Below are 21,937 nucleotides of genomic sequence, written 5' to 3'. Positions count from 1 at the left end.
TTCCTAACTCCTGGCAGGAGGTAGTAGCACACTCGGACCGGAAAGAAGCTATGGAGGAAGAGATGAGAGCTCTTGGCAAAAATAACACGTGGGATTTGGTTCAGCTTCCACCGGGAAAGAGAGTTGTAGGGTGTAAATGGGTATTTATTGTCAAACACAAGGCTGATGCTAGTATTGAGAGATATAAAGCTAGGCTGGTTGCTAGAGGCTTTACCTAGACATATGGGATTGACTATCAGGAGACGTTTGCTCCAGTAGCTAAGATGAATACTGTAAGAGTTCTCCTGTCTTATGCCATCAATCAGGGATGGAACTTATTCCAACTTGATGTAAAAAATGCATTTTTGCATGGTGAATTGGTTGAAGAAGTCTACATAGATATTCCACCAGGTTTTAATTCTCAGAAGACTCAGGGAAAGGTGTGTAAGCTCAAGTGAGCTCTTTATGGGTTGAAGCAATCTCCTAGCTTGAGGGGGAGTGTTGGAATATGTAATCCAGAATACCGAATAGCCATTGGATTCAAACAAAGTAATGCAGATCACACACTCTTTATTAAAAGGACTACCGAATATGTGACAATGTTGATAGCGTATGTTGATGATATTGTCATCATAGGGAGCAGCCAGGAGGAGATAGATGCTTTGAAGACTTTTCTAGGTACTGAGTTTGAGATTAAAGATCTGGGTAAGCTTAGGTACTTCTTGGGTATCGAGGTTGCCTACTCTAGCAAAGGAATCTCCTTATCCCAAAGAAAGTACACCATGGATTTATTATCTGAAATAGGTATGTTGGGAAGTAAGCCTGTTGATACTCTTGTAGAGCCTAATTGTCACCTTCGGTCAAAAGGAGAACGTGTTTACAAAAGGCAGTACCAGAGATTGGTTGGACGTCTGATCCACTTGTCCCACACTCGTCCTGATATTGCAGTTGCAGTAAGCCTGGTAAGCCAGTATATGCATGACCTCTACTCTACACATTTGGATGCTGTCTACAGAATTTTGAGATATTTAAAAGCTTCTCTTGGAAAAGGAATTTCGGTTTCACCTTATGGACACATGAAGGTTGAAACATATACAGATGCAGATTGGGCTGGGTCACCTGATGATAGGCGTTCTACTTCTGACTACTGCACTTATGTTGGAGGAAATCTTGTTACCTAGAGGAGCAAGAAACAAAATGCTGTTGCTCGTTCCAGTGCAGAGGCTGAGTTTCGGGCTATGGCTCAAGGTATTTGTGAGGCTCTTTGGCTCCAAGGATTGTTACAAGAACTTGGGATTGAGGTTGATTTACCTATGCGATTGTACTCTGATAGTAAGTCCGCAATCAGCATTGCTCACAACCCAGTTCATCATGATCGAACAAAGCACGTGGAGATAGACCATCATTTCATTAAGGAGAAACTTGACAGTGGTCAGATGTGCCTCACCTTTGTTCCCTCTGATGATTAGCTTGCGGATGTTCTTACCAAAGGCCTAAGTTCTAAGTTGTTTAGTTCTAATGTTAGCAAGTTGGGCATGATAGATATCTATGCACCAACTTGAGGGGGAGTGTTGTAATATGGGTACAAGGGTAGAATTGTCAATAAGGGTATTTTGGTCTTGTACTCATTCTAGATTGTTCTATTTTTTATTTATAAATAAAGCTGGCCTGTGTCTCATTGACACAAGTCATTCTTCCATTTTCCAGATTTCATCAATAATTTCTTCCTCGGGCTTAGTGGTCCTCTGGACAAATGGTCCTTGTTTAACTATATGTTTAACAAAATCTGTCATTTATAAATCTAAATTACTTCTACATATTGAACTCATACAGTTCTGAAAGCATGCACATAAATTTCTGAAATAGAACGCATGCACATGGATGTTAAGATAAATAGACGTAATACATTTAACGTAAGGTCATCCATGAATAGAATATATGAGGAATGTTCTCATAATTTATGGATTACAAACTCAAGATGGAAACCATCCTTGGTTTCCCTGAAATGTTCTTAAGTTGGTTCATACTGTCAAATTGCATCCCAAATAAGTCAAATTAAGGCAGTATTAGCAAAGATACACTGTATAAGGGTGACTTACCAATTATTTAGGCCCATGTTAGGTTTGGGCCTGCAAGTCCTTCAGTTTTGTTCTGTTTTCTTTGCTGGTTTGATTAAACTTTAATATTCATCAAAGGAAAAAATTTAATCAAGTGAAGGACACCAATTCATGTTGTGAAAACATAGACAATCAATTTGCTTAAACTCATACAAACAAGTATTAAAACGTAGCTTAAAAAATATGACGATCACTTGCATACATTTGCAACTCATGCTTCCACATCATAAAGAAAGTTCCACCTGAACCAGGTCCATAGCCCACTACATCTGAATTTACATTGATTACATTCTAAAAGCAACCTTGAAACCGACATACCCAATGGAATTGACTATTATAGCCATAACCCCAACCAATACATGGGTGCAATATGCTGAACCTTCCACAGTACTTATTCCTAGTCATGTAAGGCATTCATAGGTTGACTTTTGGAACAAACTAAAATGCATACCTACATATACGTTTCGATGGGATTACAGAAGCTCAGCTTCCCAGGAGCAAAAGGCAGCTCCAACCGGATGAGTTGGTTCGGAATCTTTACTGGCCAAACCACAAGAAACGCAGAATCGCCCCCCCCCTCGGAACAGCAAAAAACAAAGCATCCAGGCTTCTCGCATGGGTGACAATAAATATACCAAAATGAAATCTCTGTGATGTAGAACTAAAGCACTACATCTGCAAGAAGAAGAACAAGAAGCAGTCCAAGTAGTATTGATAGTAGTAGTATTTCTATAATTGGTGCTTTGTGTTTTTTTTTTTAAATTGAACCGACCCAACCTGGTTGAACCAGTGGTTCAATTTAAGTGATTTGAGTCACCGTTTTATTTAATGTAATTTTAGGTCTTTTTTGGGGTCCACACCTCCCACGAATTTAGGAGGAGGTGATGTTAGTGTAAGTTGAGTAGGGGGTATTTACACTCCTAGGCTGATTAGGAGTATGGCTTTATGGCCACTATAAATAAAGTAATTCAGTGGGGGGGGAGGGATTTCTCACCTTTAAATTTTAAAAAGGCTGCTCAAGCTGCTCTGCAACTTTGTTCTCTCCTTTGGGAATTGCCTTGTGTTTGATCAAGGTGTAGAAAACCTCGGACCTATAACCAGTAACTTCAGAGAGGAGAAAAGAGAGAAGAGAAGATGGAAGAAGACTATTGAGAGAACAGAATAGCTTAGTTTCATTTAGGGGTGTCAATACCCAACCCAAACCGCTAAAACCAGCCCGAACTGACCCGAACGAGCCCGGACCACACCGAACCAATCCCTTAGTGGTTTGGGTTTGGTTTGTGGATCCAAAGAGCAGTCGGGTTCGGTTCGGTCCGGGCTAGACTGACGGTGCACCGCAAACCCGAACTGTTAGGCCCGAACCCAACCCGAACCATTAGACCCGAAAATCAATTATTCCCCCCTAAATGCCCTAATCGGCTAAATGGCTAATCACTTTCACTCTCTCGGTCTCTCCTCTCTCGTCTCGAGTTCTCGACTCTCAGCGGCGGCAGCGGCATCACTCTTCAGTCCTCAGCCACTCAACGACACTCAAGCTTCAAGAGTTCAAGCAATCAAGCCTCAAGGCTCAAGGGCTCAAGGTCACTCGGCAGCACCGGCATTCGGCAACCGGCAACGGCACAAGCGCAAGTCGCAACCGGAGGTAGGTTCTGAACTTCTGATTGTCCATTTTTTTTTTTTTCCAATCTCAACTCCTGATTCTTCATTTCTATTTTCTTTGTTTGAACTTTGATTGTTTCTATTAGCTATTTAGCTATATGCCTAATTGCCTTTCAGACTCGAACGTACAATTTATTTTGATAGCTGAATCTCTTTGTTTTAGGGTGGCTTCAAGACTTATTGTTCACAAAGTCTAAAATATTTCAGTACATATGATCTCTTGGTTGCTACTCCATATTTTGTGGCTCTATTGGTTTTGAAGTTTCCTGGGTTTTATGCAGGTAGAGTTGGAAAAACTTCACTTGTGGTGCGGTAGGCGAATAATTCATTCTCTGAGAAACAAGAAGCAACTGTGCAAGCTTCCTACCTGACCAAACGCCTTGTTATAGAAGGTGTGCCTATAACTCTAGCTATCTGGGTGCGTTTTCTTATACTTAATCTTCTTTTGATCAAGTTTCTTGACCAAGTCTTAAAGCCTTAGTTTTAGGACTGTCCTTGTCTGTATATTACGACAAGATTGTAAAGAACAATGTGGCTTCGAGTAGTACGAGGAAAAAAAAATGTTACTAAATGTGCCAACTGAAGTATGGGAAACTAGGCTATTAGACATGATCCCTCAATACACTGTTCCATGGAACACAACCCAACGATACACACTTTAACAGAACCGACGGGAATCAACTTGGGACTGGTTTGCTAGGAACCAATTTGTGAGTTAAAATGGAAATTAGGTAAATGGTCTAAACACTCCCAGCTCGGCAAAATCCATTGACTGTATTGCATACGTGTCTTAGTCCACATATTAATTAGTTGGTGTTATAAATAGCCACGGACCTTATTAGTTATATAAAACCGGTACCAAGCCGAATCCAAACCGATATCAACCCGTTATCATAAACCGAAACCGACACGAAACCAAACCGCACCGAAACCGAACATTTCTTAATGGATTGGTTTCGGTTTCTATAAAAGTCACACCGAAACCGAAAAGCCCGAACCGAAACCGGCCCGTTGACACCCCTAGTTTCATTGATAGGTAAGCCCCTCTATTATAAATAAAGGGGAAAGTTACAAAGGGATTGAAATAGACGATGTGAGACTAAAACCCACATAGCCGACTTAAACTTAATAACATAAGAATAAAACTACCCCAAAATGACCAGAATACCCGGATTACATATTCCAACACTCCCCCTCAAGCTGGATTATACAAATAAGTAAAGAAAGAAGATCCAGCTTGAACTAAAGAAAAAAGAACTCCTAATAATGCTAACACTCCCCCTCAAGTGGGTGCATACAAGGCACTAATGCCCAACTTGAACAAAATGGGAAAAAACTAAGTTGTAGCAGAATCCAGCTTGACAGATGAATGTAGCTCCCACATAAACCTTCAAGATCTTGAAATAATTGATCTTCAAAACTTGGACAGACATGATCAGCAAACTGGGACTGGAATGCCTTCCAAAAAAGGCGGTTTTCAACGATCTTCAATAGCTATCCAATGATGAATCTCAGATTGTCATAGTTATATAAAATCTTGAAGTTAAATAACTAGAGCAGCAAGCAGCGGAAACAAATTGAATCAGGTAGTGGAAAAAAACTGTGTCAACCCAACTGAAAGTCCTCAAATAGGCAACAACCAAATATCTTCAATACTCTTCAATACTTCAACCTCCCCCTTACGACAAACTCAACCCAATAACGAAGGATACCCAATGGCAATGGTGGAGAAAACTGATCTTCTATGTTTTGCACCAATGTTCCTGCAAGTTCTGCGTTCTGCAATGTCTACAGGTGTATTGTACATAATCCCCCCTTCACGTGTAGTAGTACACGTGGACAAATAACAGAGATGATGTAAGAGATAGTGCAAAAGTATAAACTTCTAGAATTCTCCAAAGGTGCTATGGGTATGAAAAAAGGAAGGAATGGCTAGTTAGAGTATACCATAAACTTCCAAAGGGGTTATGGGTAAATGCCAAATGTATGGGATATGAAGGGAATTAGAATTATAGAAATGGAATGGAGTTGAAAAAAGGATGACATGGCTGTAATTTGGTTGAAATCCATTTTTGAAATACAATCCAAGCCAAAGGGCAAACTGGTAAAAAACCAGAATTTAAGGGGTTTTTGGTAAACAAAAAGCAATGGGATGCAATAGGAAAAATAATGGCTATGGAAAGTGGAAATCTTGTAAATAATGTAAATTTAAAAACCCATTACGAAAATTGGAGCAAAACAAGGATATAATGGGTATTAAATTCAAGAGGGAGTTTTGGAATTGAAACAATTAAATTGGGGTAAACAAAGTAACATCAGAAAAGAAGGGGGTTTTGTGTGAATAAGACAATAGGCCCTTCTTGCAAATTGACAAACTTCCTCCTTCTTCAACCTTCGACAAAATTAGAAAACCAGAAAAGAACGGTAAATCCAAGGCTGTTCTAATCCTTCGAACTCCCTCTCTGGTTGTCCATTCGAAATGTAACTTTGGGAGAGAGATCGCTAGTGAAACCCCTCTTGATTCCAACCCGCATTAGACCAGATCAACAAGCCCTAACTTCAAGAAAAATTCTGCAACCAGAACATGGCGGACAAGTTAAGAACCAGTTCTAAATCTGAGTTGTAACTCACAACCTATGAACCGATTGGAAGCAGGGATCCAGGAGATAAATCGCTCTAAGAAAGAGAACCTGTGACTTGACTCTGAGGACCAATCAACTGTGTTAATAATTTGGTGAAGCTCTCGCTGAATTTGAAGTACTGCCCAGAAAGAAGAACTCAGAAACCAGTATTATAATGGGGACACAAGAAACGATCTCCACAAACTGAAAAAAAACTTCAAATCTGAACAACCACGATCGATGAACCAAGAACTAGCAGCACCATCTCCAACCTCCAGCGTGAATAAGAGGCGGAAAACAAGGAATCTAACAAAAGTAGAACCTCCAACGACAAAAGTAGGCCGTAAGAGATGAACTGACTCGCAGAAATCGATCTTCAAGAAGGAAGAATCGATTCTTGATAAGGCAGAATAATCTTAAAAAAAAATTGCTTTTAATCTCCCCAAAAGGGAAGAATCGATCTTCAATGTAGAGGGAAGAATCGATCATCAAAACAGGGAACACTTGTAACAAATCGAATCAGCAACTCAATGTACGAAACTCTAGTTCTTCTTCTTCTTCGATGAACTAGGGTTTCTTTCCAAAATAAGAAACCCTAAACAACTCTCAAAACGACAATCTTGGAGAGAATCAGTCATTGGTTGCCTAGCTCTGATACCATGTAGAAAACCTAGGACCTGTAACCAGTAACTTCAGAGAGGAAAAAAGAGAAGAGAAGATGGAAGAAGACTCTTGAGAGAACGGAATAGCTTAGTTTCATTGATAGGTAAGCCCCTCTATTTATAATAGAGGGGAAAGTTACAAAGGGATTGAAATAGGCGATGTGGGACTAAAACCCACATAGCCGACTTAAATTTAATAACATAAAAATAAAACTACCCCAAAATGATCAGAATACCACCACGGTATTCTGGATTACATATTCCAACACAAGGCTGGTGGAATTGGTGTCTGATCCAATCGACATAGTTCGAGTTTCTCGGTTTTTCGAAATCCTGAGAAGAGATTGCCTGCGAGTCTCAAAATGTCAAAATCTCTCCGAGATCTCGGCGAGATCTTTTCGAGATCTCAGAGAGATCTTGGTTTGACATAGGAAAATGCCCATATAGGTCCTTTATATGAATGCCAGATCTCGAGATCTTGCTGGAAATTCTTGGTATACAGACACCTATCTATGCCAGGAACCAAGACAGACACTTATTATACCTAATATCATTTACGTAAGATATTATTCATAAATAAGAAAATACCCCCTATTTGAATCTAATAAAAATAGTTAAAAAATAAAATTCCAAAAGGAAAAAAAGTCAACCCCCCAGTTCAAGAACAAAAACTGAATTTTCGACAGTAGGTGCAATTTTCAACTTTCTAATGCTGGGGTTTTTCTCAAATCTAAAAATTCCATAAATCTTATTATGGTAAAACATTGCTAAAAACCAAAAGTGCGGTAAAATATTCATTTGTTTTGATGTCCAAAAAACTATTTTCATTCAGAGTGATTTTGACAGCATTCGCGCACACCGAATTAAGTTTGACCGGTACATAACTCTTTCAATATAAATCAAATTTTAGGCATAAATAAGTGTGTTTGTCCTGTGTCTATCCTAGTTTCTAGCATAAGTGTCTGTCTTGCTTTCCCACTAACTGAAACTCCTATTTGGACTTTGTTTTTGCAAAATCTGATAGTGCCATTGTGTTTAAATGGCCTAAAATAAGCTGAATACCAAGTTTCAGACCCAAACTAGGTCTAAAACCCACCGAGATGAGGCTTCGAGTCGAGAAAAAAAAAAGTGCACCAACTCGGCGAGATCTCGCTGAGATCTCGACTCGACTCGGTTTCAAGGGTCCGAATTGGCACCGAGACCCGAGTTTTCGAACCTTGCCAACCGACACCTTGCGGTGTGAAGCCCGGGCAGTTCTATTAAAGCTCTTCTTTCAACTTCAAGTTCAAGATTCGAATTTTATTCAAGTTCTTCAACAGTTCAACCAAACAAGCTTGCTGCCAGGTTGAATCTGCAACTACAGTGAGTTTAAACTATTCTCTACCCCCATCATTCTTCTCCTAATCCTCTACAGCCCCAACTCTAACTTTCCCGCTTTTTGTTTTTGAGTTTTCCAAGACCTAAAGTTCCCACAGACCAACCCAACCATCAGAATCAGTCCAAACTTGGACTGAATCTCCCTCTCACTCTTAGGGAAACAATCCAAGCCCCTGTCCAAAATTCGTATCCTAAACCCTAGATTCCTCCATTATCCTCTTTTCAAAAACCCGAAACCCTAAACCTAGTTGCTACCAAACCAAGTCTACACCCTTAAACCTATCAAAACTTAACGTAACCTTCACTGATAGACTCCCCTACATCAACTACTCTAACCCTACTATCAAACCCTAACCCTAAACTGACCAAAAACCCTATTTTTGGCCTACCCGATTGGTGTTCATAACAGATCCGGTTGTCTGGCTCCTAGTTTGACTATTCAAATCTAGGACTACATTACTCTCCTTGCACCCACCTTTTTGGAAGCTGGCTCCAGAAGCTTACCGAAGCATGCACTATGTCTTAGTGCCTAGGATGTATTGATTTAATATCCTATTATTAGAATTGGGCAAAGTTGAGAAAGAAATACATTTCATTAGAGAAATTTCGGTTACTTAGAAAAGTAATGAGAGGGTATTACTTTGTGAAGGTTTCAGGTGCAAGCATAATAATATCACAGTTTCAACCATTTTGAGTGAAGTGTACTTTTCTATGCAGAACTGGTTGTTTCACTTTCCCCCTGGTCATTAAAAACATTATGCAATCCATTGCATTTTCAACCATTAGTGTGTATGCAAAGAAAAGCATGTCAAGAAGAGAAGGGAAGGAAAACAAACATAAATAAAAAAAAAATTAAAATAGATGTTTGCTACATACTTTCGAGCTTCCTCATCTCGAAGCTTTGCATCAAACTCTTTGCTCGGTGGATATTTAGGCATACTTGATGGATCACAAGGAAGAGGCTCCGTAGTAAAGAACTGAAAATAAAAGCTTTATATTAGGAAATATGATAAAAAAAAAATAAAGCATCTTATTAATTGCAACAAGGACATAAAAAATGATATTAATCTGTATATCCCAAAAACTTTGTACATTTAACTGTACAGCAGTTGGTCAGAAGACTAAGTTGTGTGTCATTGAAACTCCATTGTAACATATGCAGATAACAATAAATAGATGAAAAAAGTTTCCATCTTATGGAACATAAATTTGACAGAGTCTGGAAACCTTTTCTCTGTAACAATTCAAGTTCAGAACACAATCATTTCTCACATTGCTTACACACGCAATTCTCTACCTGCAAACTCTGCCATACATGCAATGGAAACCATAGGGTGTGATCAACATTCAGACTCAACCGTTCCTAAACTTCTCGCTCTTTTTTGTTAATGACTGACGTACATACAACAAATCAAGTATTAAAGTAATTGCAACCTAAGGAATTCAAAGAGGAATTACTATTGGTCAGAAACTTTAAAGTGATTGACATTTCATAAGGAAGGTTTCTAAGTAGGAAAACACTTAACGATGAATTCTCTTTTTCATGTGTATACCGACATCATTAAAGGACTTTCTCCTCCCAGTCTGATTCAAGGTTTGAGGTTTCGCAGGCTTTTGAAACGAAACAACCTGCAATATAAACTTTGTCAATGTTTCAACTTCAGTCGAAACTGTTCCAATCCTTTAACATAAATATCAGGTTTCACACGGAAAGGGTCGAAATTTCGACCCCTTTCATGACTTCCACTGGTTTCGACAGAGAACCTTGAAAACTTCATTTTTCTTGCTCTTTTGGACAAATCACTGTCGTACAATCTTGGAAACAGTGCTTGGGCAGTAGAGGAACACAGTGAAAGTGAAAATTTGCTGCATTGTTGGAAGATTTGTTCAAGATCCAAAGTTCATGGTATATCACTTTTCCCAAAAACTAATTTATGCGAAAAAATAGGATAAATACTAGGTGGTTGCCATTTAATTTTTTTTAAGTTACACACTGTAGCCTGATCTATGACTTCATTGAGCCAGATTACATTTTCTGCTTTTAAATTTTTTTTAAAGTTTTCTGGAAATTTTTTATTTTCTTGCAACAAAATTCTGAAAAAAAAAAGGTTAATACTTAGTGCTTGGAGATCAATTTGATATATGCTGGACACCGTTGGCCGATCTACAGCTTCACGGAGTTGAATTTTTTCAAAGAAAATTATTTTTTTAATTTTTGGATTTAAAAAATTATTTTGAAAAATTACAGAAAATTCAGAAAAATAGGGAACAATTTGCTGTTTTGGACCTTTTGGTTTGAAAATTATTTAGAACTGATAAAAGTATTGCTGCTGTATTAACAACTGAAAATGATGATTCATGCCTCATACCATTATTATTTTCAATAATTATGGTATTATTATTTCTAAAGTTTATAAAAATTACTTTTAATTAAGAAAAAATATGACTCAGAATAAAAATAGGAAATACCTATATGATTGTTTTTGGAGTTTGAAATGATGTAGAATAGCTAGTAATAAATGCATTTTTTAATGTTACAATGTAAGAAGTAAGAAGATTGCACAATGGCTGAGAGTGGATCTGGAGATGTAGCATGGAAGCATGGAGTGCCTGTAGGAAATGATAAGAAAAAGTCTCAATGTAATTATTGTCACAAGTTAGAAAATTCATGAGGGGCCACTAGACCATAGTTGTCAAGCTGTCGCCTAGGCGTCCAGGCGCCTTGGCCAACTTGGGCGCCTTGGTCGCCTAGGCGAGCGCCTTGGACGCCATGATTGCCTAATTGGTGTCGGCTTGATTTTGGACCCTCTCCAACGCCTTGGGTCGCCTAGACGCCGTGACAACTATGCAATAGACTGAAGTGGCATCTGGCTGGTGGCTACCGGGATGTGGTCAAATGCAACAAGATTACTTGTGAAGTACAACAGATCATGGCTAAGATCTTGAAGGGAGGAAGACAGAAGAAGGCAGAACTGCAAAGAGCACGAGAGGAGTTTGAGGAGGAGAGACCCACCAGTAGCAGGTGCTGACTTTGATAATTCTGGCAGTGATTACATGCCTATTGATTTTAAGACACAGGCAGAGAGAAGATAGTTCCAGAAGGCTCAGGCAGCAAACCAAGTCTCACATCAGATGGATAGGGTTAGGGCTGCAGAGATGGAAAAAGGAGCTGGTTCCTATGGTCCTAAAGCAGCTGCATCAGAGGCAGGGCCCGCAGGGAGAGGAGGAAGAAGCAAAGGCAGGGGGATTTTCCTTCCAGCAGATCACAAAGTGTGAGGGCAACCCCACCACTACTACCGGTACCAGATAATGATGATCCCATTGAGGTGCTTTAGCATGATCCTCTAATATACAAGACTTGGGATACCAGACAAAGAGCTATAAAGTCTGGGGTGGCTGGAAAGGGAAACTTGGTAATGTCATTTCAAAGTTCTTCTTTAATAGCATCCTAGCCAATGCTGCTCAGGGACCAAACTACCAGGCCATGCTTGACATTGTTGGGAAGGTTGGTCTAGGAGTGAAGGGCCCACTCAATGGGAATTGATGAATCTTTATTTGCTGCAGCAAAAGAACGAGCTAGACAAGTACATTGACACATTGAAGGGGACATGGGAGAACTATGGAGTGACTGTGATGTGTGATGGTTGGACTGAACCCACTAGACAGCCAATCATCAACTTGATGGTCTACTATGATGGTAACACTATCTTCCTAAAGTCTAGATGCATCCAAGGAGAAAAAGGATGCAAAATATACCTACAAGTTGTTGAAGCATGTTGTGGATGAGGTAATGCCATAAGCCCACAGAATGTTGTCCAAGTGGTGACAGACAACAACAGTAACTTTAAGAAGGCAGGTGAGAGATTGATGAACAGGCACAACAGCAGGATCCACCTCTTTTGGACACCATGTGCAAGGAAGAGATCCATGGTAGTAGATGTGGTCAAGCGGGCAAGACAAGAGACCACATTTGTCTACAACCATGGATGCACTTTATAGATGCTACGGGAGAAGTGTAATGGAGATTGGTGAGACCTCACACTACTCGATTTACCACCAACTACATGGCATTGAAGAACTTTGAGGGGAAGATGGCTGGTCTAAGGTCTATGTTTGCTTCAGAGGAGTGGTTTAGTTGGAGGGAGTCAGATTCACCACAGGGTAGGGTAGCATAATGTCACAGCCTTAGGCTTTTGCTAAGCCAACCGTGTCGGCACTTAGTACTCCCATAGTACAAAGTCAGCCTTACTACAGCTTGAGGGACCTAGGAAGAGAGCTTAAGAAAGAACTCAAGAGAGTTTAGGAGAATGAAAGTTGGATTGCACTTGAATGCTTGCTTACAAGTTGTTGCTTTTTAGCTTGGTTGGTGGATGCCTTTGCCAAATGAGTGATGCAGATCCAAGCATCCGCAAGAAGAAGAAGCAGCTCGAAGATTAGGGTCGAGTGTTGGAGCCTTAGTTTAATTCCATAGTTTATTTATGGAATAGTCTTAGTTTATTTTTTTACATTCCATACTTAGTTTATTTTTCAGTTAATTGTAAACTTAAATTGAACCGGTTCAGACCATGGTTCAATTTAAGTGATTTAATTCTATTGGTTGTTAGGTGTTTTATTTCCTATTGGTAGTTAGGGAATCTTTTAAGTTTTAGCTTTTAATTTAAGTTGTCCCACTCCCTCCACGATTTAGGATGGGGGAGTGATTTATATTTGTAATAGGATTTGGGCCTTAGACCATATTCTTGCAATTTGACTCATTGCTCTAACCCTTCTGTCCCGGCTCATCCTCATTTGGGCCTAATCTCCAATAGTGGGTCTCCCCACCCTATGCCCCAGTCTATTGCCCCCCATCCCTTTGAGTTTTTCGCCGCCGTAACCCTAGCTCCCCTCCTTTTCCTAAGAATCGTCTATACATTGCCTATTCCTTGTCCTGCTCAGAGAGGATTATGCCTCTAAGCTCGGTTATCAGGGATCATGCTCTCTGTTGTGAGCCAATGGATTCTGGAGAGTTCTTCGCATTGGTTGGCTTTGGATCATTTTGTTCTGGTTTCTCCTCTTTCTTTAGTACGCTTTCTTTGTTGGGGTTCTTTCCCTTTTTTTGTTTGTCCTTGTCTTGATTAGGCAAGGCTTTGGCTATGGCTCATGCTTGTATTTCCATCCCCCCCCCCCCAATTTTTCTTTCCTTTGGTTAATGAATTTTTTATTCATCCAAAAAAAAAAAAATCGTGGGAGGCTCCCTAATAATTCAGATTTGAAAAATAAACTTTGCTATTGTTTGCTGCCATTGCTGCTGCTGCCTTTCTCATTGTGAGTGTGCCTTGTGAGTAATATTAAGGTGAAGGGACTGGTGGATCTCCACTTGACTCCTTGCGTCTTGCAGACCGGGAGGATCTTCTACTCATCTCCTTGCATCTTGTAGGTCGGGAGGACTTCAATTCTGATCTTCAAAGCTGCTGCCATTGAAGATGTGCTATACAAGTAAGTATTTTACTGTTTAGCCAATATCCTTCTTCTAATCCTCTAACCTAAGCTCCCTCTAATACTTTATTATTCCCCATTAAAGCCCATCAATTCCTTAGACCCTTAATCTCCCACAGCCATAACCCACCATCAGAATCCAACCAAAATTGGACCACAGCCCCCTCTCAGCACACCCTACACTCGATCTAGCTTGCAGCCTCATCCCACCATTGAAACCCTAATCCCCCTCATCTCCAGTAAAACCCTAAAACCCTACCTGGACCAATCCAACCATCGAAGGTCTCTCAAATTACAGCCGAACCATCTTCCTTCTGCCCTTAGCACTCGACTCAAAGCTCATCCTCAAATTCCTATCCTAAACCCTAGTTTCACCTATTTCCCTATTTCCCGAAACCCGAAACCCTAATTTTCTGATTTTTTATTTCTCACTCAAACACCATCAAACCTTCACTGTTAGCTTCCCCTAGACCTGCCTAGCTTTAATTTGACCTAAAACCCTAATTCTGCCCCCATCGAACCAGCAGCTCATTAGGTCCTGGTTGCTTGGCTCCTAGTAGGTCTCCTACCTATCTAAGACTACATTAAGTGGTATCAGAGCCATGGATGAACATGGCAATCCAATGTTGAATGCAAATCTGCCACCCCCACCCGACCCTATGGCTGCCATAATGGAGATGCTCCAAAAGCTATCAGATCAGCAGTCTATCAATGATCGATTACAAGTTATGGAACAAAGGCAGGTTGCAATTCTTATGGACAGTAACAATCCCCTAGAGGAGGAGAGGTATCAAGTTTATTCAAAAGTACAAGGAACTCTAGGAAGAGATAGGAATCACACGGATCTATCTAGGAATTACAGAGATCAATCCAGAGATCACAGGGATCACAGAGCTCACGAGGATCACAAAGATCATAGGGATCACAAAGAGTACAGAGATCATAGAGACAGACGCAAGTATGACAGAGAAGAGCATAGAGAAGACAGGGACAGAATTAGAGAAGAGCCTAGAAGGCCTAATTTTGAAGAGTACTTGAGGTCCTATTTCACTACAGATGAAGTTCCTAATCGAAGGTATGACACACAGAAGGTAAAGCTCGAGCTGAAGGAGTTCGATGGGAATCATGATCCTCAGGTATTATATGATTGGCTTGCTGCCCTTGATGATTACTTTGATTGGTATGACTTGCTTGAAGACAGGAAGATGAAATTGGCACATACCAAGCTGGTTGGCCCTACCCGAGAATGGTGGCGAACTGCAGAAAGGGACATGGAACTTGATGGTCATGCCCCAACTACATGGGCTAATATGAGGTATGATTTGAGGGAAAAATATCTTCCCGGGCATTACAGAGCACAGTTACAAGATCAATTTGACTCCCTACGCCAAGGGATTATGACTGTATTTGAGTATATGGAGAAGTTTGATGCTCTTTCTTCTCGTACTGGCACTAGAGAGAGTACAACACAGATGTTATCTCGGTTTCGACAAGGATTAAGGGCTGATATTACCAGGGGTATCGGAGTAGCTGATGTCATAGATGTCCGGGATTGTTTTGAGAAGGCACTGAAGGCTGAAGAGTTATTGACTGTAAGTAGAAGGTTTGGTTCCTCCGCTGAAGACAACAAGACATCTTTTTCAGCATCCAAGTCTACTACTAGTGGTTACACCCGACCTGGAGATTCTACTGCTGGTTCTACACGATTAGGTTTCTCTGTTGGTAGTTCTTCTCGTGTTGACAACAAAGGTAAAGCTCCCATGGTTAGTAGTGATCCCCGCAAGTATTTCCACTGTAATGAAATGGGTCACTATGCCAAGGATTGCCCTCAAAATCATAGACCTGTCAATGTGGCTAAAAAGGAAGATGAAACTCCTGATGATAACGATGAATAGGGTTTAACTGCTTATCCCCCAAGTGATGATGATGACAGGGCTGGTTATTATGAAGATTTGGGTGATGATGCTCGAGGTATTCATGTTATTACTCAAGTAGTGATGGCTGATACAATAGAAGATGAAGAGGTGGTTGAAACATTCCACAGGAAAACAATGGTATTCAAAATGCTGTTCTTGAAGAGGAGGAGCTTGTGTCTCAAGTATTAGATGAGAAGCTTAATAACACTGAAGACTCTATGGATAGGGCAATCACAGTTGATACTGATTCAGAGGTTGAGCTCATAGAGTTTGTTACGCCACCATGGTTCTTCAAAGAGAAAGCTCCACGCCTTAAAGACTTTATTCCTACTGTTCCTGCCTGACCAGAGTTTTGTTTGGGAATGGTCAAAGCTGCCACTCATATGTTGTTTCCACCCCATCACTACAAAATTCGAGGACGAGTTCCTTCAAGCCAGGACAGTACTTGGATTCACACAGATGATGAATCCCATTCATCGGAGATGAATGTTTTTAAGCAGGGGAGAGCTGATGCAGATCCAAGCATCCACAAGAAGCAGCAGCCCTAAGATTAGGGCCGAGTGTTGGAGCCTTAGTTTAATTCCATACTTGGTTTATTTTAGTCTCAGTTTATTTCTGCATTCCATATTAACCGGTTCAGACCATGGTTCAATTTAAGTGATTTAATCCTTTTGGTTGCTTTATTTCCTATTGGTAGTTAGGGAATCTTTTAAGTTTTAGCTTTTAATTTAAGTTGTCCCACTCCCTCCACGATTGAGGATGGGGGAGTGATTCATATTTGTAATAGGATTTGGGCCTTGGACCATATTATAAACAAATAAAATCGTCGGAGGCTCCCCCACAATTCGGATTTGAAAAATAAACTTTGCTATTGTTTGCTGCCATTGCTGCTGCTGCCTTCCTCATTGTGAGTGTGCCTTGTGAGTAATATCAAGGTGAAGGGACTGGTGGATCTCCACTTGACTCCTTGCGTCTTGTAGACTGGGAGGATCTTCTACTCATCTCTTTGCATCTTGTAGGTCGGCAGGACTTCAATTCTGATCTTTAAAGCTGCTGCCACTGAAGATCTGCTATACACGTATTTTACTGTTTAGCCAATATCCTTCTTCTAATCCTCTAACCTAAGCTCCCTCTAATCCTTTATCATTCCCCATTAAAACCTATCAATTCCTTAGACCCTTAATCTCCCACAGCCATAACCCACCATCAGAATCCAACCAAAATTGGACCACAGCCCCCTCTCACCACATCCTACACTCGATCCAGCTTGCAGCCTCATCCCACCATTAAAACCCTAATCCCCCTCATCTCCAGTAAAACCCTAAAACCCTACCTAGACCAATCCAACCATCAAAGTTGTCTCAAATTACAGCCGAACCATCTTCCTACTGTCCTTAGCACTCGACCCAAAGCTCGTCCTCAAATTCCTATCCTAAATCCTAGTCTCACCTATTTCCCTATTTCCCAAAACCCGAAACCCTAATTTTCTGATTTTTAATTTCTCACTCAAACACCATCAAACCTTCACTGTTAGCTTCCCCTAAACCTGCCTAGCTTTACCATATAAGACTCATACACATTACCCTAACCCTAACCCTAAACCTAAAATTTGACCTAAAACCCTAATTCTGCCTCCATTGAACCAGCAGCTCATTAGGTCCTGGTTGCTTGGCTCGTAGTAGGTCTCCTACCTATCTAGGACTACATAAATGAGGCAACACCTATTTATAGGCACCCAACCTTACATTTGTCATCCATCCAATTGCTAGGACCATTCTAGACAAAGGGCCTAGAACATTCCCACCACCTTGGTGGAAGACCCTACAAAACTTCCTACCATGTACAAGTTTTCTCTAAAGCATTTCTGATTCTAGAGGCTAAACCTTATCCTCCACACAATGTTAGAAGGGTATTGACAATGGACTCTGTCTACAAGTATCTACACTTCCTACGCAGTAGAAAGTACTAGACATAAAACCTTGCTTAGCCCAATGGCCTAAGTCCATGGGCTAATGAGCATGGTCTGTGGGCCTTTGGTGGCGGGCAGTGACACTTTCCCCCCTCCTAAGTTGGTCACATCCTTGTCGTTACCTTCTTGTGGAAACTACTTATAGTCTTCTCGCCGATTTATGCTCTTGTTGATGTCACACGACTTGGATTTCCCATCCCTCAATGATATAGCTTGAATGATCTTGTGTGGAAGACTGGATTGATCTCGAGTTGTGGAGGTAGGCTTACCTCATAGGATGCCTTGCCTACCTCCTTAGGATCTTGTCTGGGCTTTCCCATCGACAATGAACCATCTCTTTGAGAGTGTTCCTTTGAGTCTTGATGAGCACTAAGTCCTCGACCTTGAAGTTTGTTGGTCGCCTCCTTTTGCTGGCCCATCTCTTCCTCATCTTGGTGGTCTTGTCTTAGCAAAATCGAACCATGTCCACCTTTCCCTTAGATGGTAGTATATTGCGTGTTAGTGATGGAAAGACATCTTTGATTCCATCAACGACCTTCTCACTAGGCCTTGCTACCGTATCAACAAGGCCTCCTTTCTTAGCCCCAAGCGATGCATCGAGATGGGTGTCTTCGTGCTTCTTTCCCTATTTCTCAAGTGGCATGGTTGTCAAGACCCTTGCACCTTCCCTTGTCCCCTTCATCATGGGGACCATACATAATGCTCCTTCCTCCATAATGCGGACCATGTTGATGAAGGGCATGGGTATGACTTCAACCCTTTGAAGGAACTCCATGCCAAGCACCACTTCATAGTCTTCCATAGGCACCACGGACAAGTCTACGGTGGCTCTGCACCTCAACCCCTCAAGCTATGCCTTGTATGGGACGAGCTTGGGAGTTAACCACCTTGAGGCATCCTCCCTCCTTGGACACCTTACACCCAAGATTCTTTGCCTCCTCCATCGAGACAAAGTTGTGGGTAGCTCTCATATCCACATTACTTGTGAGGGCTTGCAATTCACGTGCACCTCCAAGTACATTAGCCCCTTTTGAGACATAGTGGCCTTGACCTCCATCTTGGCCTTGATGGCACCTTGATGCAGATCCAAGGGCCTACATCCGCGAGCATAAGAGGAAGAACCCCTAGGATTAGGGCCTGTTTGGAGCCTTAGTTTATTTTTCACTTTAATTGTAAACTTAAATTGAACCGGTTCAGACCATGGTCCAATTTAAGTGATTTATTTCTATTGGTTGTTAGGTGATTTATTTATATTGTTTGTTAGGGAATCTTTTAAGTTGTTTAGCTTTTATTTAAGTTGTCCCACCCCTCCATGATTTATTTTGAGGTAGTGACTTGTTTTTGTAATAGGAATCAGCTTTGGAATTCAAATTCCTAGGCTGACTAGGTCGTAGGCCATTGGCCTCCAAATTATAAATAATACAATTTTTGGGAGGCTCCCCCACAATTCAGATTTTCAAAACTCAGTTTTCTGCTTGCTACCTTTGCGGCTGCTGCCTTGCTCCATCGTGAGTGTTGCCTTGTGGATTCTATCAAGGTGAAGGGATTGGTGGATCTCCAATCGACTCCTTGCATCTTGTAGATCGGGAGGACCTATTCCCTATCTTCAAGCTGCTGCCATTAAAGATATGCTACTACAAGTAAGTAGTTTACAGTTTTAGCAATCACCCTTCTTCTCCTAATCCTCTAACCAAGCCCCATCAATCCCCAATATCATCCCCCCATTAATCCCAATCGATCCATTAAACTCTAGGTGATCTACATTCTGTCCAACCCAATTCCACCATCCAATTTCATTCAAAGTTTAACCACAGTACCCTCTCATCATCCCCTTCACTCGATCCTAACCCTAGGCCCATTCCTACATCAAAACCCTAATCCCCCTCAACTCCCATTAATCCCTAAAACCCTAACTTACAGTCCAGCCATATTTAACCATAAAAAACTCACCAAACCATGGCCGAGTGACCTTCTTAACCCCTAGAGGACTCGACCTAAAGCCCTAGCCCTAACTCCACCTCTAAACCCTAAATTCCATCACCCTCCTCTTACCCAAAACCCGAAACCCTAATTTTCTGTTTTTGAATTTCTTATTCAAACTTCACTAAACCTAGCTTGTTAGACTCCTATAAACCTGCCTAGCTTTACCATATAAGATCTATCCTCATTACCCTAAACCTAACCCTAATTTTGACCTAAATCTGGCACCATTGAACCAGCAGCTCAACAGGTCCTGGTTTGTTTGGTTCCTAGTGGATCTTCCATCTATCTAGGATTACATTACACCTAGCCACATAAGGGACCCTATACAAATTGGCTCTTCTTCTTGACTTTTCTCCTCGATTAGGGCACTTGAGGGCTTCCTCTTTGGGCAGTCCCTAGTCCAATGCAGCCCATCGTAAAGGAAGCACTTATGCTTGGGTGTGAACTTGTTTCTCTTGTCATAATGAGGCTTTCTCTCCTTGCTTGAAGAGGGCTTGCTAATGTCTTCCCTAGGATGGTGAATCTAAAGACCTTCCTCTCCCTCACCATTTTCATCATGGCCCTTGGCTTGAAGCTGTGACGCAGGCCCAGACCTGCATCCTAAACCAAGCCCAAGACCAAGACCAAGCTTCAAGCTTGATTCAAACATGCCACATCAACAAGGCTGGCTCAGCCTATGAACAACACTCCATGCGAGATTGGACTTCTAGAAGATCTCTAACCGATTGCATTCAGCCCCTCTTCTCTTCTGCGCCAAGATAAGGATGATCACTCATCCAAGCTGAGGACCTGAGGTTTAGGAGACCATGGAGTAATTGTTAATCCCCTCCTCTATTATAGGAAGGTCAATCTAAGAGTTGCGGTTTAGGGAGGGCAAACCAACGCAATCTTCTCCCCTTGCCCTATTTCCTTGCTAAATTTTAGTAAAGATGAAGATTGGTATGCCCCAAAGTGGAGCTCTACAACTATGTACAGCATACATAATTGCCATATGGAGATTAGCATCTTTTACTTTAGGGTAAATTTCAGAGACACCCCCTGCATTTAGGCTTAAATGAACAGCCACCCCAAAAACTTTCAAAATTTCACAGACCATCCCTGATGTTATGAAAAGTTCACTCCGTAAGGTGAACAGTTAAGTGATGACATCATTGCGTTAACTCTTTCTAAATGGCGAGACTACCCTTACCACAGGGTGAACTTACCGTAATACCCTTATCTAAATCCCCAAATAGAGAGAGAGAGTGTCATTCTCTTTCTCTTCATCTTGTCCACTGCTGAAATCCGTTTGAATTGGAGGAAACGTGGGCAGTAGCAACGAGCAGCATGAACGAGAAGGCCAACGTCTCCAAGGAGCTCAATGCTAAGCACAACTGCACAAGAAGGTCCTTCATTTGCTCCCTCCTTTGTCCTCGATTTGTCTTCATTCATTTGAATTCCTATGGCTCTGATCGGTCCCTTTAGAAACCTAAAATTCTCACAGTTCCTGTACACCCTAGTTGATTATTTCATTCTTTGGATATTCTGTTTATTTACCATTATTTAGATCTGCAAAGGATTTAAATATCATTAGCTAGGGTTGTTGCCTAGGAGAAATTGATGCCGAGCATCCTTCAGATCCAGCAACCGGCCCATCAAAAAAAGGCCCAGTCCAAGCCCAAAGCCCACAGCCCAGCAGCAGTCGAAGGCCCAGACCAGCAAGAAGTTCCAGCCCAAGTTCCCAATCGGGCCCAGCAAGAACTAAGCTTTATTTTGGACCCAACCAGTCCAATCGTGGACTCTTGGGGCTGCCAAGTTGGGCCACAAGTCAACAAGAAGTCTATGACTTCTCATCTTCTTAGAGGTCTTTTCAACTTTCTAAATTTATTTATTGTTTTCTTGTTTCTAGTTCCTAGGTTCTTGTTTATTGTTCCTAGGTGCATGGGGAATGTTTTCTACATAATGGATACTCCACTAAGTTGGGAATACCAACAGTCTATTAATTATCATACATGTATCTAAGGGGTTTTTTATATATAGAAATCGTGGAGGCTGTTTCTGCAGCCAAATTTAAAAAAAAAAAAAAGACTTGTCTTCTCTTTGAGAGTGCTTGTGAGTTTATTTAGCTTGCTTGGGTGGGACTCCTAAAGCGTGGCCTAGGTGGGACTCCTATGGCTGAGACACTAGTGAGACTCTAGTT

At 41.2% G+C, this 21,937-nt stretch overlaps 1 long non-coding RNA gene and 1 pseudogene across 1 annotated transcript; one reads left to right on the top strand and one right to left on the bottom strand.

The window, feature by feature from the left end:
* The window catches only part of LOC122668880, a 98,516-nt pseudogene that overhangs the window by 9,437 nt on the left and 67,142 nt on the right, over window positions 1-21,937 (bottom strand).
* Window positions 3,362-21,128, top strand: LOC122668881. Its single transcript, XR_006333929.1, has 3 exons — window positions 3,362-3,372; window positions 12,947-12,952; window positions 21,004-21,128. It is a non-coding gene; the product is annotated as an uncharacterized LOC122668881 (long non-coding RNA).

The sequence above is a fragment of the Telopea speciosissima genome, chromosome 7, assembly GCF_018873765.1.
Source record: "Telopea speciosissima isolate NSW1024214 ecotype Mountain lineage chromosome 7, Tspe_v1, whole genome shotgun sequence".
In the NCBI taxonomy this organism is placed as follows: domain Eukaryota; kingdom Viridiplantae; phylum Streptophyta; class Magnoliopsida; order Proteales; family Proteaceae; genus Telopea; species Telopea speciosissima.
Note: the sequence above shows the minus strand (reverse complement) of the source record. Positions and strands in the feature narration are given on the sequence as shown.